The sequence below is a fragment of the Paramisgurnus dabryanus genome, chromosome 6 (genome assembly GCF_030506205.2).
Source record: "Paramisgurnus dabryanus chromosome 6, PD_genome_1.1, whole genome shotgun sequence".
Lineage (NCBI taxonomy): Eukaryota > Metazoa > Chordata > Actinopteri > Cypriniformes > Cobitidae > Paramisgurnus > Paramisgurnus dabryanus.
The window spans coordinates 41860171-41876276 of record NC_133342.1 but is presented as its reverse complement, the minus strand read 5'-3'; the positions used below and the strand labels follow the sequence as shown (position 1 = coordinate 41876276).

The 16106-nt window shown below is 36.0% G+C and overlaps 1 long non-coding RNA gene across 9 annotated transcripts; it reads left to right on the top strand.

The window, feature by feature from the left end:
• Window positions 1–4203: 4203 nt before the first annotated feature.
• Window positions 4204–15765, top strand: LOC141282311 (uncharacterized). Of its 9 annotated transcripts, XR_012336878.1 has the most exons (11): window positions 4204–4417; window positions 4524–4695; window positions 5766–5782; window positions 6000–6017; window positions 6182–6368; window positions 7259–7376; window positions 7475–7526; window positions 7635–7668; window positions 7848–7926; window positions 9551–9619; window positions 14804–15765. It is a non-coding gene; the product is annotated as an uncharacterized lncRNA (long non-coding RNA). The 9 variants fall into 9 exon arrangements; XR_012336876.1 differs by having other exon boundaries at window positions 4204–4695; window positions 14804–15763; XR_012336877.1 differs by having other exon boundaries at window positions 4204–4695; window positions 7259–7384; window positions 14804–15763.
• The last annotated feature ends 341 nt before the right edge of the window (window positions 15766–16106 follow it).

Genomic DNA, 16106 nt, shown 5'->3' with positions numbered 1-16106 from the left:
GCATTCTCATCCCATCTCATCAACAGTTTAATACTTACTCGCACATCCAAACGTAGTCAGAGAAGTGCCTCATCTTCTTTCCAATCGCATGAACGTTGCCAAACAGCAGTCGCATCCTCTCAATGAATCACTCAATTTGCATCAGTTATATGCGCAGGTTGATAAGAAATGAGCGGTTGCCGGTTACCCAGACAAATATTTTAATGATATTCGGGCCGCGGTCAGTCGGTCGGGTTTAAAAACTATTTTGAACAATTCCAGGCGGGTTAGTTGAAAATGTCGGTCGGGAGTGGGTTGTTTATACATTGACCCGCACATCACTGATTCGCATTGGCTACCCGCCAATGTGGCTGGTAGATTGACAGTGTTACCCGCCAATTGCAAAATCCACCCGCATTTGGCGCGTGGTCGGGTGTTAATTTCATGCCCTGGTTAGGCTACTGCAAAATATGAGAAACATTTTAGCCAAAATCGTTGTTCACAACACTCCAGCACAATAGCAGATATCTTATTATAATGTCCATTGGTATCAGTCTTAATATTTTTATGAAAACATGTTTTAAGTTATGATATACCACCACTTTCCTAAAAACAGGCTGACGTCTTCCTTGTTCTATGAAGTCCCTCCTTCAGAAATATGTTTAGAGTTCTGATTGTGTAGCTTCTTAAAGGCGCTCTAAGCGAATAATGTGCGACGTCACTTCCTGTTGATGTTTGAACTGTTTTCAAACAGACAGAGCGTAGCTAACTCCTCCCCCTCCCCCTCCCTTCCGTGCTTTCATGAACGCGCCCAACCCCCACCCCCAAATCCTTCTTGTCGTTTATTGGCTGGAATACTTTGTTTTGTTTTGTGCTGGCTAGGTTTGGCCATTTGTTGATATTGCCGTTTGTGAAGCCTGGGCTGTCTACAGAGATCGCGTTTTTTTACAGTTTGATCAGCGGACAGGCAGCAAGCAGATAGTGAGGAGATGTTTCCGGTATGTAACAAAAAATGTTTTATGGTCTAAAACGCTTCAATTCGCTTAGAGCACCTTTAAGTGTGTTATGATTCGATAGCGCTTAGCTTAGCAGAGCCGTTTGAGCTGACTGATGTATTCCTGTGGGGGGAGTTTAGTCAAACACTCTTGCTTTGACATCATCTCAGAGTTGCGTATAAATAGCACGAAGTGTTAAAATTGTGCAGTCCATATGCCAAATTCCACTTTGGGGTGCATATGATACGCCAGTCCTTCCCATTCACTTAAACGGCGCATCTTTTTTTTGTCATTTTATTTATTGGGTTCTCTTTTTTTGCTAGTTTTTACCATTTCCGCTAGGGTTTAGGATTAAAACAACAATTTGTTAAATAAAAATGACATTCTAACCAAAACCCTAATTCTAACCCCAACTCCAAGCACCATGGCTTAAATATAGACAAATTCATGGAGAGACCTCCTTCAGCAAATCTCAAATCTAACCCTAAACCCAAGCGAAAATGGTTTAAAGGGACACTTCACCCATTTGCATTAACACTCTGGGGTCGACGGTGGCGCGGGCGCCGCAAACTCTTTATTTTTCAATCACTCCGCAAAGAGACTTAAATTACTCTGCTGATTTTTGACATACAGATGTGATTTATACATCATTTCAAACGTTAAAGTGTCTAGTTTTTTTCTGTCCACTCCCAATAAAAACAGAATGTTGTGCTTTTCGCAAAATTAAGAAAATAAACATGATGCACGTTCTGTTCTCTCTCCCTCAGTGAAGTCCTTTCAGAAACGCGTCAGAAAAATAAACTGTAACTTAACGAATACTTGGTGTAGAAACAAAAGATAAATGTCTACATAATGCTTGGAATGTCTCCTTTTAAATGATATAAGTGAAATTGAAAACAGATATTGTCATTCGGTGTAAACTGTATGAGAAGGAGGAGAAGTACCGTATTTCGCCATTATCTGTAATGAGATCGGATCGCCACACCCCCGCGCCATTGAAGTGAATGAGCAGAAACATCCATATGCATGACTCCTGCCTCCTGCAGTCAATGGATATGCAATCCACAATCCAGTCTCTCCATTCCTTGTTGTTCCATCCGATTGCACCAAACATGACATAAATCCTTATTTCCTTGCGTATGTGTGTCAGTATCTCCAGACGCGAGTGTTTTCTTTGTTCTTCCGTCAAACAGTTCACGCGATTGGAACACACATACACAAACACGCGAGTCAGGAAACTCGACGCGCTTTTTGGTATTCTTATATAATGCGCGATTCCAAACAGTACAATCCTTATTTAGTTGCGTCTAAGCGCATATCTCCGCACAGCAAGTTTATTAAACACAGGATCACTCGCGTGTGCACACATTCACTGCTTTCATGATCAACACGTGAGGTAATGGCGGCGGTTGTAAACAAACATTGATACGTTTACCACGCGTGTCCCTTGTTGTGTTTCTACTATAATGATTACTAACACACAAATAAGAGTCCAGACAACGATAGGCAGTTGTTCTTTTGAGCTTTTTACTGCACAAAAGTAAACCTCTCGCTGGCCAACCAAACACTAACCCTGGGTTGAAGTGTGTTCATGTTAAGATGGCCAAACAGTATCTTTACCATGATTAAGCTACTATGGTTTTTAAAAGGTAACTTATACTTGTGAAATTAATAGAAAATATTTCAATAGAAATATATATAAATATATATAATGTGTGTATGTGTGTATTTACATTATATTGAAAAGTAAACCTTATCATGGTTTTACTACAGAGAAAGTTATTCCTGTTGAACATCCACACAAGGCTCATTAGTGGCTCATTATTCAACTCTTTTGTCTCTCAGCTGTCAATCACTGATTATTCAGGAGCTTTCCCGCCTCCATGCATACAGCCTTTCCCAAGCAAAAGTGTCTTAGAAATTGTAAATCAATATCTTGCTTTATGTGATTGAGTAGGCCATATGATTTTCACATCATTTTGAAGAAAAAACTCTAGACTACTAGATCCAGTTTGGAAAGTCTTGGGAAAACATGTTTAGAATGAGTTTTGTGGAGTTATATCAGTGACTTAAAAATTTTGCTTTTTCAAAAACCACGCATAAACATTTTTCTCTCAAAAATACAAACATGTACATACATGTTGATTATATGATATTGTAGCCCAGTTTGTGATGAACACAGTGTTATGAGACTTTTGCCATTAATATGTTTTTAAGCAACTGAAAAAAGCACAAATGTCAGTGCATGTCAAAACTTCCCAAGGGCCCTAAAAACCCCTTAGACCCCAGAGGGTTAAGCTTTGAATAGTTAGAACCCCAGTCATGTTTTTCAATGGTCATGCAGAATTTTCTCAGTTGCCGCTGAGACAGGAGAAATACAGATTTCAGTGTTGCTCTTCCTTCTTTCAATGATGTAATAATCGTCATTTTGCATCATTGAAAGAAGGAAGTCCAATATCTTTGTTGAGGGAGTGAGACTACAAACACCACTTTTCTCGGTCAAATAAGCACCAAATTCTAAATGTATGTTAAATTTTGACAAAAAATATGACACACTTTCAATAAAGATTCATGTTTATACGGGTGAAATGCTCCTTTAAAAAAACAAAAATTGTTTGCACGTATTATTTATGCTCTAACAGCAACATTATACACAAATTTAAGTTTGAAAAATTAGATCCGGAAAACGGGACATTTAAAATATTGCTGATCACATATAAAACCTTTAATAGTCTAGCCCAAGGGTCCCCAACCTTTTTTTCACCACGGACCGATTTCAGCTTTAAAAAAAAATCGCGGACCGGGGGGTGAGATTGGGGGGGATGGTTGGGGTCGCTGAGTTGCTGTTCAAACGTGCTGAAAATCGTCCTTTTCGAAATTTACGTTTTAAACGGAAGTAAATATAACAACCATGCATTAGGAAAATTAATAATTGCTTTATTTAGGCTACCCAGACAGCACACGTACGTCTGCCCGACGTCGGCTCAAGAGCGTACGTCGGCCTCCTTATCTGAAACATCTAATAAGTATCGGCCAGGCATCGGCCAAATCTTCAGTCAAGTCAACGGTATTTCCCGCTCATCAAGCTTGTCTGTTACGTCGGCTTTGGGTCGGATAACTATACCGGAGGCCGATGCCGCGCTTCTCTCTGTTGGTGCGTGCCCAGTTACTTCTCCCTTTGCAACCCAGTGAACCCACCAGAGCAAAGGCGACACCATGGGTGTATCAAGTATGTACAAGAACTAAGTAAATGATAATAAGTGGAGAAAAATGGAATCCGTTAAGTAAATGTAAATGTTTTAATATAATATACAAGTAAAAATAAATAAAATAGCAGCGCTTTCTTTGCTTTTAATGACACACAGCTGCTAAGTTCCATTATTCCGAAGCAGGAGGGGGCAGTAATGTACATACGCTGGTTGCCAGCCGCCGTTAATACTCAAGTAAGTTAGAGAAAAGACAACTCGGGAAAGTGAGGACAAATAAGGGATTATTGGCTTGTTTTACACGTATCATTGTTTTGTGTTCCCCTCCTTCGTAAAAAAACAGACAATTCCACGTCAACTCGAACACGCAAAACCCCGGTATGATGCATTGTCATGAGCATGCCAAACCAACAGATGGCGATATATTCCTTAACCCAGAGAAGCCACTACAGTCTCGTCTTGCCATGAACAAGGAAAAAATGCGGGAGCTGACTTCGCAGACGTACGTGGCTCAGGTAAGTTTTCGACAAAAATCTTATATTAAAAGTCTTAAAAGTTAGTATAAGGCACTCCGTCTACTACAGTACAGCTAATAAAGTCATGCGTTTGTAGTACTAGCAGCGCTATTCAGATTTGCGGCATTTTTGCTAAAATGTTTGTGTATTATTTAATAGAGATGATAATTTCCATTATTTTTAGTTGTTCTAAAATGTTTCTGTAAAACAATACGTGTCAGCTTGTTGTTATGTAGAGTCTGACCGACTAGAGGTAATGTTAACGTGAGGACAGAAAGGTCATTTCTCGTCTAATTTTTTATGCTATGAGAAAAACATGGTACTTGAAATCAATCTGAATACCTTTCACTTGTTCAGTATTGTGTTTTTGTTGCTATATAAACGATGAACTTAATAGGCAGATGGCCATTGCTTTTCTGAACAGCAGTTGGAAGTATTCTGAGGTAATTTACATTTTAGGAAAAATATGAGGATGATTATCAATGATTATATAATTGAGTTCAATAACATAGTAATTTGGGTTGTTTCATTTCATTTTGAGTGTTTGTTTGATGTTTAAATGATCAACATAATATTATGGTTAATTGTGATGTCCCGTTTGTTAGAAAAGCTTTTGCAAATATCTTGTCTGAGGTAAATTGTCATTTTAAACACATTTAGTGAGTGTGAATAATATGCTTTTTGTCTCTATATATAGTTATGATGCTCTGGCAGTTTTAGTTACTGTATAAAGTGTATTATTATGATCTCTATGATAGTTTGAGTGCTTACAATGGCAGCAAATTTAAAAACAACACAAACAAGAGATGTTTACATTGGCATTATGTAAGTTAGTTCAGCTTCTTTGACAACCATTTTGTTATGCACAGTGCAATCTGATTTACGTTATTGTATATCAGATGTATGAAATGTACAGTGATTTAATGAACAGGTGTTTCATATCATAGTCATTTGCCATACTGTGGATTTTAAACACATCAAGGGCTGGAAATGACTGAATAAATTTCTTGCCTTTTTCCTTAGCTAATATTTCCCTCATATATGTTTCCTCTCTTCTTGTGTGTTAACAGGTCATTGGCACTGCTGTGTAAGTATTTCACTACCCTGATAGCAATAGGCTCCGGGGCGGATCCGCAACGGATCCAGACCGGAGCTGTCGGCTTCGGAGCAGATCCGTTGCAGATCCGTTCCGGAGCTTATTGCTATCAGGGAGACACCTCAAGACATTTTAGTGTGTGTAACTGGACATCATTTATGTAAATCTGTAATATTCAATTGTTATGTTTTATGTCTTTGCAAAACAGATCACAACATCATTTGCTGTAAGTTGTTTTTAACCAGCTGTTACTCACTTATAACTGATTATCCCCCCTATGTTTGGATCACCGGGGCCTCCATCGCCCGGCATGTACACGCTACATTAGGTGTAGGTAAGACGCACACTCACTGCTTCCCTGGTGCTTGTGTTCTCAATGTTTCTGTGCAGGTGCCTGGGATAATGAAGACAATTTGGGTTGTCGTGTTACACGCCAGGTGAACAACATCAGAGTGCGGCAGTCAGAGATCCTAAAGAAGGACTCCATATGTTTACTCGAGACAGTACGCCGTACATCTCTTACGACGAGGATATTTGTTTCAGGACCGCTTTCCCGATACTGACAAGGACATTTAAGGTTCAGTGGACAACTTGCTTTCAATGAATGGTTAATGTCTGTAGCCCTTTTCACTCACATATTATGGAAAAAATACAGAGTACACATCCGGGAGTTGTTTGGGATTATTTGATTTTGGTTAATTCACGCTGCCAATAGTTTTCTGGATTTGTTTGTGCTTTCACACACATGCCATAAAGACATGACATATTTAAAGTCTTGCACTTGGTAGGTTTTTTTGTAGTATCTGTAGTTTGCTTATCCGTGATTTCTCTCTCGAGAAACCACACATGTATTTTTTTGTTTAATAAGATCATAAAGGAGTGCGTTACACCAGTGCTTCCCACCAGTGCTTCCCAATCCTGGTCCTCGAGCACCCTCTCCCAAAAATTTTTAGTTGTCTCCTTATTTAACTCATCAGCTTGTTAGGGAGACATGTTTACCATTTTGGAAGGAGGCTGATAACTTGAATCAGGTGTTTTAAATAAGTTTTTGGGAGGGGGTGCTCGAGGACCAGGATTGGGAAGCACTGCGTTACACGCTGTTTTGTTATGCTGGTGAATGTTCATAGCTGATAGTGACGAGCCCCCTGATTTCTTCTTCAGTCCAGTTTGCAGATATTTCTCATTGTGAATGTTAATCTGCATTTAAATCTGCCATGTCAAAGGGGAAAAGACTATATTTTTGTCGTGATGACACAATATTTATGTTGACTAATTATCGACGTTGAAATTGACACCGCCGATTCTATCGACCAAACGCAACAGCTCTAAGTCTAGCATACACATAATTGCATTCACTAACCTTTGCCTCAGGTTAAAAATAACTTAATAATCACAACCATCCACTACCTAAAAAGCTATGAACAGCAGTCATGCAAATTTTCTCAATTTGCTTTTCTATTCTACTAGCAATTATGTGTGCTGCAGTCTGGATCCTGCCTCTGTCAGATGACCTAACACAAATGGAAAGATGACATCGACCCTTGCAAGGACTTCAGACGATCCCAGCACTGGACTACATACAGTGGTAATCATGTGCGTTTCATGTTTAACTTTGGATACTTTTGGAGATCATTTCATCTTCCCCTCGCTTAAATGTTTACATTAACAGAATTTTTTTACTAGGGGTGCCCAAACTTGTGCATGTCCCTGTACTGATATATACTATACAAATAATGTAAGTTGAATTTACTTATTTGAAACGCATTATACTAAGCACTACACTGCAATGTTGTTTTTAACGTTTGTGCATAATATATTATTTTTTGTCTTTATCCTTCATTAGATTTTCAGTAGTCCGTGTCAAATTTTATTTCAAGGTAAGATAGCTTTACATGTTTTTTATTGTGCTTTAGTGATCACACAGGCCCTGTTTATGTACTTAACCGGCATGAGTTTATTTATTGTGATATACACAAAACAAGATATTTTGATAAATGATGTTAAGTACACAGCTGCTCATTTACTTCAATAAAATGTCTTTTTCCTATTATGGAAGTCAATGGGTACCATCAACTGTATGATTGACATCATTTATCAGATTAAAGAATTTTTGGCAAGTTTATAACAACATGAAGGTGAGTAAATGATACAATTATAAATTTTACTCAAACTTTTAGCTTTGAAGGATTATTTACTCAACCCCATGTCATCCAAGATGTTTGTCTTTCTTTCTTTAGCCAAACACAATTAGAGTTATATTAAATACTGTCCTGGCCAGTGGCGGCTCGTGACTGCTCTTCTGAGGGGTGCGAATTCAAAATAAGTGTTCAGAGTGTCATGTGTGTTGCTCGTGTTTTCAAAAATACGTGTTTGTTGCGTCATGTAAACCATGTGCATCACGTGTCTTGTCAAAAGAAGTGCCTGCTGCACACGCGTCAAAACCTTTTATGATAAAAGAGATGCTCACGTTCACAAAATACACGCAACACATTCACTTAACATTAAACTCTGATTACGCATGGGATAATGCATTTATCTTTTATCATAAACCATTATGACGTGTGTGCAGCAGGCACTTATTTTGACATGACACGTGATTCACATGCGATACGCCTAACACATATTTTAAAATGACGAACCACACACATGACGGGCTACATACATGTTGGGATGAGCTTCGCATTGCATTGTGCGCCCTCGGAAAATAAGTCATTGTCCGCCACTGGTCCTGGTTCTTCAATGCTTAATAATGGCATTGACTGGGCATCAATGTTTTGAAGTTCCAAAAGTGCATCCATCCATCATTAAAGTGATCCATATATAACCCAGTGGGTCTTCTGATGCAAAATGATAGGCTTGTGAGAAAAACTTTATATTTTAAGCGAGTTACGATGCATATGTAATGTAAACAGACTACAACAACTCAATCGCATTGTTTCTCACGTGTCTCTACTGCGTTTCATCACAATTCATATTATCCAATGCGATAACACGTGCCGCCATATTTAAATTGTCTTTTTAACTTTGTAAATGTCTTGTCTCTATCATAAAAAGCTATAAATATGAATATTTTTTCTCACAAACGTATTGTTTCGCTTCGGAAGACATTTATTAATCCACTGGGTTACATATGGATTACTTTAATGATGGATGGATATACTTTTGAGCTTTGAAAAACATTGATCCCAGTCAATGACATTATAAAGCAAAAATATAAATACAATATATAAATGTAAAGAACCAGGAAATGATTTAATATAACTCTGATTGTGTTCTGTTAAAAAAGTAATAATCAGTCAATTTTCATTTTGGTGGGAGGAGTAATCCTTTAACTCATTTGAGTCATCAGACAGTCATCTTGTTGCTTTGACTGAATTCAGTTACAGATCAAAATCCCTGGTGGTAATTCAACACTGCTCAGTCTTATCTATTTAAGTACACTGACGATCCTGAAGGTGTGTTTAACATTAATAAAATAATAAAGTAATGCATAAAGTGATAATTGAACATTACTGATGATGTGTGCTGTTAACAAGCAGAAGGGTAAAGATAAACTAAAACAAAGACGTCAAAGCAACAAGATGACTTGGTTCAGACAACTCAACCCTTTTAAAATGTCTTTTATTTAACAGTGCATTTTATCCTTTATCTTAGACAAAGCAGACCATGTTATTTTCATTTAATACATTCTGGAACAAATCTGGGTCCACTTATCATTTCTACTTACAAATTAACATTTCTGTTCTGCTCCGTTTACAGTGTTTGGGTGAGATCTAGACCGAGGACTAAGGCGTATACTAGGACAGAACTAAGTGTTGTGGCCCACAGGTGAGACAAACTTTGCTACTTGGTATCTGTTAGACACGATACATTGAAGAAGGGCCCATTCATATTATACTTAAACTTGGTCCAGGACCATTTGATTTTTGGTTCATTCACACTGCCAAAGATTTTCCGGAATCTGTGTTTATGCCGTAAAGACACATGATGTGTTTAAAGTCCTGCACTTGATAGGTTTTATCCACAGTGTCTGAGGGTTTGTTATTATTGGTTATTTCTCTCTGAAGAAGACTGCATTTTTGTTTATGATAAGACTATAATGGAGTGCGTGATGCGCTGTTCTAGTATGCACATGAATTAACCCAATTTCAAAGTGGATTTTTGAAACTCCCTGAACTCTGTTCTAGTCCAGTTTGCAGACATTTCTCATCGTGAATGTAAATGTTCATTTAAAACCCCGTTTTAAAGAGCTGAATGGTATATCTTGTTGCTATGACGCACATGTATTTTGTTTAATATAAGCTCATGTGAGCACCTGATGCGCTAGAACTGTTATGCTGCTAAATGATCTCTGCTTCAGCGTGGATAGTGACGAGCTCCCTGATCTCTGCTTCAGTCCAGTTTGCCGACCTTTGTAAAACCCTTGTTTTAAAGAGCTGAACCATAACTTCAAAACTACGCCATTGTTTTTGCGTCTCATTCACAAAGAGGGCTTTCCAGGTATCTTACGGTAATGTTCCAGGTATCTTGCGGACTTCACCAGATCAATTATTGTTTGTTTTCGTAGCTTTAAGGAGAAACAACGAGTGCTACATGCTGCATGGTCTCTAAAGGACATTCGCATCAATGATCAACGGATATATTTTGATGAGGATTACACCACTGATGTTTTTAAAGAGCGTGCAAAATATAGGAGTGCAAGGAAAAAACTTCAGGAGCGAAAAATCAAGTCTCGTATTCTCTACCCCGCAAGACTCAAGCTGTTTCTGCAGGACGGAAAGACCTTGATTTTTGAAAATCCACGGAAAGCAGCTGAGGGTTTAAAAGACTTCGGTGTAACAATGGAAGTTCCAAGAAAAGAGCCGGATTGGGACTCAGCGCTGCGGGCAGTAGGATGGCAGTCCCCCCGCAGCAGAAGCAAGTATGCCCCCGCTGGGGAAATAACAGCCAGCGTTGAATCTCTTCGACTTTCATTGGAAAGTTATGAAAATGATAAAGCACACGATGAATAAGGTATGTGGATATTACATTGTGGCAAGTGCTACTTTGTATAACTGACTGCAATGTCCACAGTGTCTGAATAAGATAAAATTTCAGAATGATGTGTGACTATGATGAACTGGACTCGGAGTCAAATTTATTTCCAAACATAAATGATACATGTAAATATTACACAGATGCAGAATTTACTAGGAATATAGAAGTGGCTGGTTTATTTTCTCTTATTCATTTGAATTGTAGAAGTCTTTATTCAAATTTTAGTAAAATACAGGATTATTTGAACACATTACAAAATAAATTTACTGTCATAGCTTTGTCGGAGACTTGGTTAACGGAGGAGAAAGGTGTGGAATTTCATTTTGAGGGTTATGAATTGTTTTATGTTAATCGGATTAATAAGAGAGGAGGGGGAGTTGCTTTATATGTTAGTAGTGATTTGAGTTGTAAAACAATTGATTGTATGACTATTGCAATAGAAGATTTAATGGAATGCTTAACTGTTGAGATTGAAATGAAGAAACAGAGGAATATTGTTGTCACGTGTATGTATAGAACTCCAGGGTCTAGTATTATAGCATTTAATAACAAGTTAGAGCAATTATTAGTGGGGATGAATGAAAATAAAGTGTCTATAGTTTGTGGGGACTTTAATATAAATCTTTTGAATGTGTCTAATCATTCTAGTAGTTTAGATTTCCTAGAGTTAATGTATAGTAGAGGCCTTTATCCTACCATTACTAGGCCTAGCCGAATAACCTCCAGTTGTGCCACATTAATTGATAATATTTTTGTAAATATAATTGAAAAAACGGTTAAAAGTGGTCTTTTGTTTAATGATACAACTGATCATTTACCGATATTTGTTACGTACCTCTGTGAAGTAAAAACAAATAAAGAAAAGTTTAGTAAATTTATTAGATTAAGAACTGGGGAAAGATTAAATAGATTTAGGGATGATCTTATGAAAGAACACTGGGACAACGTTTATAGTACAAATAATGTAAACAAGGCTTATGAATTATTTTTTGAAAAGTATTTATGGTTATATAATAAAAATTGCCCAGTAAAAATATTGAATGATAAGGACAGAAAAAATAATAAACCTTGGTTAACGAAGGGTATATTGAAATCCTGTAAAAAGAAGAATAAGCTTTATCGGGATTTTGTAAAATATCGAACAGTAAAAGCAGAAAAAAAGTATAAAACCTATAAAAATAAATTGACTACTATAATGAGACGTGCAAAGAAAGAGTATTATACAAACTTGTTGATGGAAAACAAAAGTAATATCAAAGGAATGTGGAAAGTCTTAAGGGAGGTTATGGGTAGTAAAATGATTTCTAGTCAGCCATTATATTTAATGAATGAACGGAACATTGAGATAAGTGGTGAAAAAATGGCTGATGAATTTAATTCATTTTTTGTTAATGTTGGTCCAAATCTTGCCAAAACTATACCTTTACATAATGAAAATATTAGTTGGAAAGGTGAAAGCAGAGTCATGCAATCTTTTTTTCTCAATGAAGTTAATGAGAGTGAAATTATTTCTACTGTCTCTAGATTAAAAAGTAAATATTCATGTGATAGTGATGGCTTAGATATGTACATTGTCAAAGAAACTATACATTACATTATTGGACCCTTAAAATATATAATTAATTTGTCTTTTAACACAGGAGTTTTTCCAGACAAAATGAAGGTGGCTAAAATTATTCCTATTTTTAAATCTGGGGATAGGCATAGTCTTACGAATTATAGGCCTATATCTTTGCTTTCCCAATTTTCAAAAATTTTAGAGAAGCTTTTTGTTAAGAGATTTGATAATTTTCTTGAAAAATATTCCTTGATACATGATAACCAGTTTGGGTTTCGAAGCACTCGCTCAACAGCTATGGCTTTGATGAAAATCACAGAGGACATTATTACAGAATTAGAGAATAAAAATCATACAGTTGGTGTTTTTATTGACCTTAAAAAGGCCTTTGATACTCTTGATCATGATATATTGATATCTAAATTACAGACATATGGAGTAAGAGGTGTAGTACTGAATTGGATAGTTAGTTACTTAGAAAATAGACAGCAATATGTGGAGTATATAGGTCATGAATCTAAGTTGGAAACAATACAGTGTGGAGTCCCTCAAGGCTCTGTGCTGGGGCCTAAATTATTTACGTTATATATTAATGATCTCTGTGATGAATCAAAGATTTTACGTTTTGTTCTTTTTGCAGACGATACAAATTTTTTTGTATCAGGGAAGAACTTAAAAATTTTAATGAAAACTATTGAACAAGAATTGCTCCTACTGCAGAAATGGTTTCATAAAAATAAATTGTCTTTAAACTTAAAAAAAACTAAATTTATGTTGTTTACAAATCAAAAATGCCCTGAAAATGTTTGTTTGACTTTAAATGGAATAACGATTGAGAGCGTGTCAGAAATTAGGTTTTTAGGAGTACTCATTGATGAAAAATTTAAATGGAAATCACATATAGCATATGTAAGAAATAAAATTTGTAAAAATATTGCTGTTTTGAGTAAAGTCAAATTTATGTTAAATTATAAGGCAATGAGAATCCTATATTGTTCCTTCATTTTACCATATTTGATGTATTGTTTAGAAATATGGGGTAATTCTTATTTCACTAATTTAATGCCCCTATTTATTTTGCAAAAAAGGGCTATAAGAATAATTAATAGAGTTGCGCCTACAGAACATACTACAGGACTATTTCTGAGGTCAGGACTACTCCAGTTGAAGGACTTGGTTGCTCTACAAACTTTATTGGTTGTTTTTAAAGCAAAATATTGTTTGCTACCACATGGATTACAATCCCTTTTTACGACAAATAGTGAGACAAGCAGAAGAATTAATGATTTTAGACCACCGTTTGCTGGAAATACCCTGAAACAAATGTGTATTTCAGTTTCAGGTGTGAAAAGATGGAACTCCCTGGATAATGATTTAAAATGTTGTACAAATATAACTCAATTTAAGTATAAGTATAAACAGAAGATACTTAATTTGTATAAAGATCAATGTGAAAATTGCTAAAATTATAATAATGATGCTTATTTAAAAGTTGTTTTCGTTGTCAGATTGTTTTTGTTTGTTTAGTGCTGTTATTGCTGTGTACGCAGAATTAATAATAATAAATAAAAGAAAGATAAATTAAAAAAAAGGAAAATGGTCAAAACTGGAAGTAGATTAAAACTGGTTAGGGCTATTTTGTTATTTTTTTGGTGTTGGTATTTGTTTTTGTTTTTTGTTTTTGTCTATGTCATGTCGGTGAGGCCATCAAATTTCAAATTTGTAAATGCTTTAAAATAAGAATGGGGTAGGAGTCTATAAGAATTTAGTTCTTCATCCTACTCCTGTTCTTCTTGTCATGGAATGCATTTTGTTGTGTTTATTGGATTGTTGTTTGTGGCTTCTTGTATTGCATTACCATGAAAAGAAAAATAAATAAATGAAATGAAATGTTACTAGGTCCTCTTTCCTGGAACAATCCCAGAACATCTACGGCACATGTTTGCGTTCACACAAATGCCTGTCTGCCAATTTTACGGATATTTTCTGGGACCAAAGTGCTGTGTGAATAAGGTTATACTTTACTCGATTACATGAACACTGATGCAAGCACTTGTTCAACACAGTTTGGTGGTAAGCAAGTGGGTGACTGTTATCTTTAGATATCTCTAACAATAAAATGTATACTTTTCAAGACATTTGCATTAATTCCTCCTATAGCACTCATTTTAAGTATAGCTGAGGATGCAAAGAAGAATTAACACTGTTTATAATGCACAGCCAGACACTCAGGAATGCAACAACACAGTAGACCAGATGTTTTATATGCTTACATAAAGTACTGTATGCTTTGTGGGTCCACTTTTTGATTATCTATCCAATATACACGATTGTTCATGTTTGCCATAGGCACCTAAATTTAAATATAAAAATGTGATCGTATGATTAATAATTTTTTGTTGGATGTTTCCATTTAGGTGATCCTAAAGCAACAAAGAGGAACCATGGAGAGGAAGAAGTGGTGTCCAGATGTTTAAAAGGCGGTGTTCGGGACAGGAAACAAAGGCAACAAAGAGGAACCTCTAAGGTTTAAAGGCACTGCTTGCAGAGACGAGTGCAGAAAACAAGACAGAAGACCTGTCGAGAATGTTTTATGATTAAATGTTTTTGTTATGTACATGCACATTATTATTTACAATATATTTCTAAGATACATAAATATGTGACATTGTATATGAAATCCAGGCTACTGTCTTAAAATCTAATGACATCTAAAGTTTGAATTTGTTGATTTAACATTGAGTTCAGTCTTTGGCATGACCTTACTCAGTCAGTATTGAAGATGTCAAGATTATATTTTCAGAGAATGTTTTCTGAATTGTGTAGGATGATTTTATGTAGAAAACAGTAAGTCACAAAGAAATACTTTGCTGGGTTTTCACAGTCCGTGTTTTTCCCATTTGTACAACATATGTGAATTATCTTGAGACTAAAACTTCTGAAATCCAAACTGTTATATTTTAGCATTTCAAATGCAGCCACCCTTTGCCTAGAATTTGAAATATATACCCTTGGGTTTTTTCAGTAATTTTTTGACATCTCACCCTGAGATATTTTTAAAGAAATTTCTATGTATAATGGGCTTGAATTACTTTATTTTATCATTTTGTCCAAGTAATTTGAAAAAAGTTTTAAATTAAATTTTAGTTCTCAATTGAAATAAATGTATATGTTGAGACTATATTTTTGTCCACAAACGTAATTGAATCATATACTTTAAGAGTATATTATTTTGAAGGGTATAAGAAATATTTTAGTTAAGTGTAAGTAAAACGTTTACACAGTAGTATAGCCGTGTATAATAGTTACAGAATATGTAATTTATGTGTGACACATGTAAATATTCTTTTACTGATTTATCCAAGTTGTTTATGTGTTATATTTGTCAAATGAATAAATTTGCAACGGTTATTGACAGTGGTGTACTTGTTTTTAGTTATTATTGCAAAGAAGCACATTATTCTGCATAAGTGTGAATGAATAAAGGTTTAATTTAATAAATAAATTCACGGTAAAGCCCGTGCAGAGCGGCTGTAATTGCATCGTTTAAACATCGGCCCGAGGGCATTTTGCGACGAGATGACGACATCTAGACGACATCTTCCCAATGAGCAAACGCTCCCTGAGCGACATCTTGCCGATGGAACTTTGAAAGTCGGCACAACGTCGGCCAGATGTATGTGTGCTGTCTGGGGATTATATAAACAGGCAATATTTGTT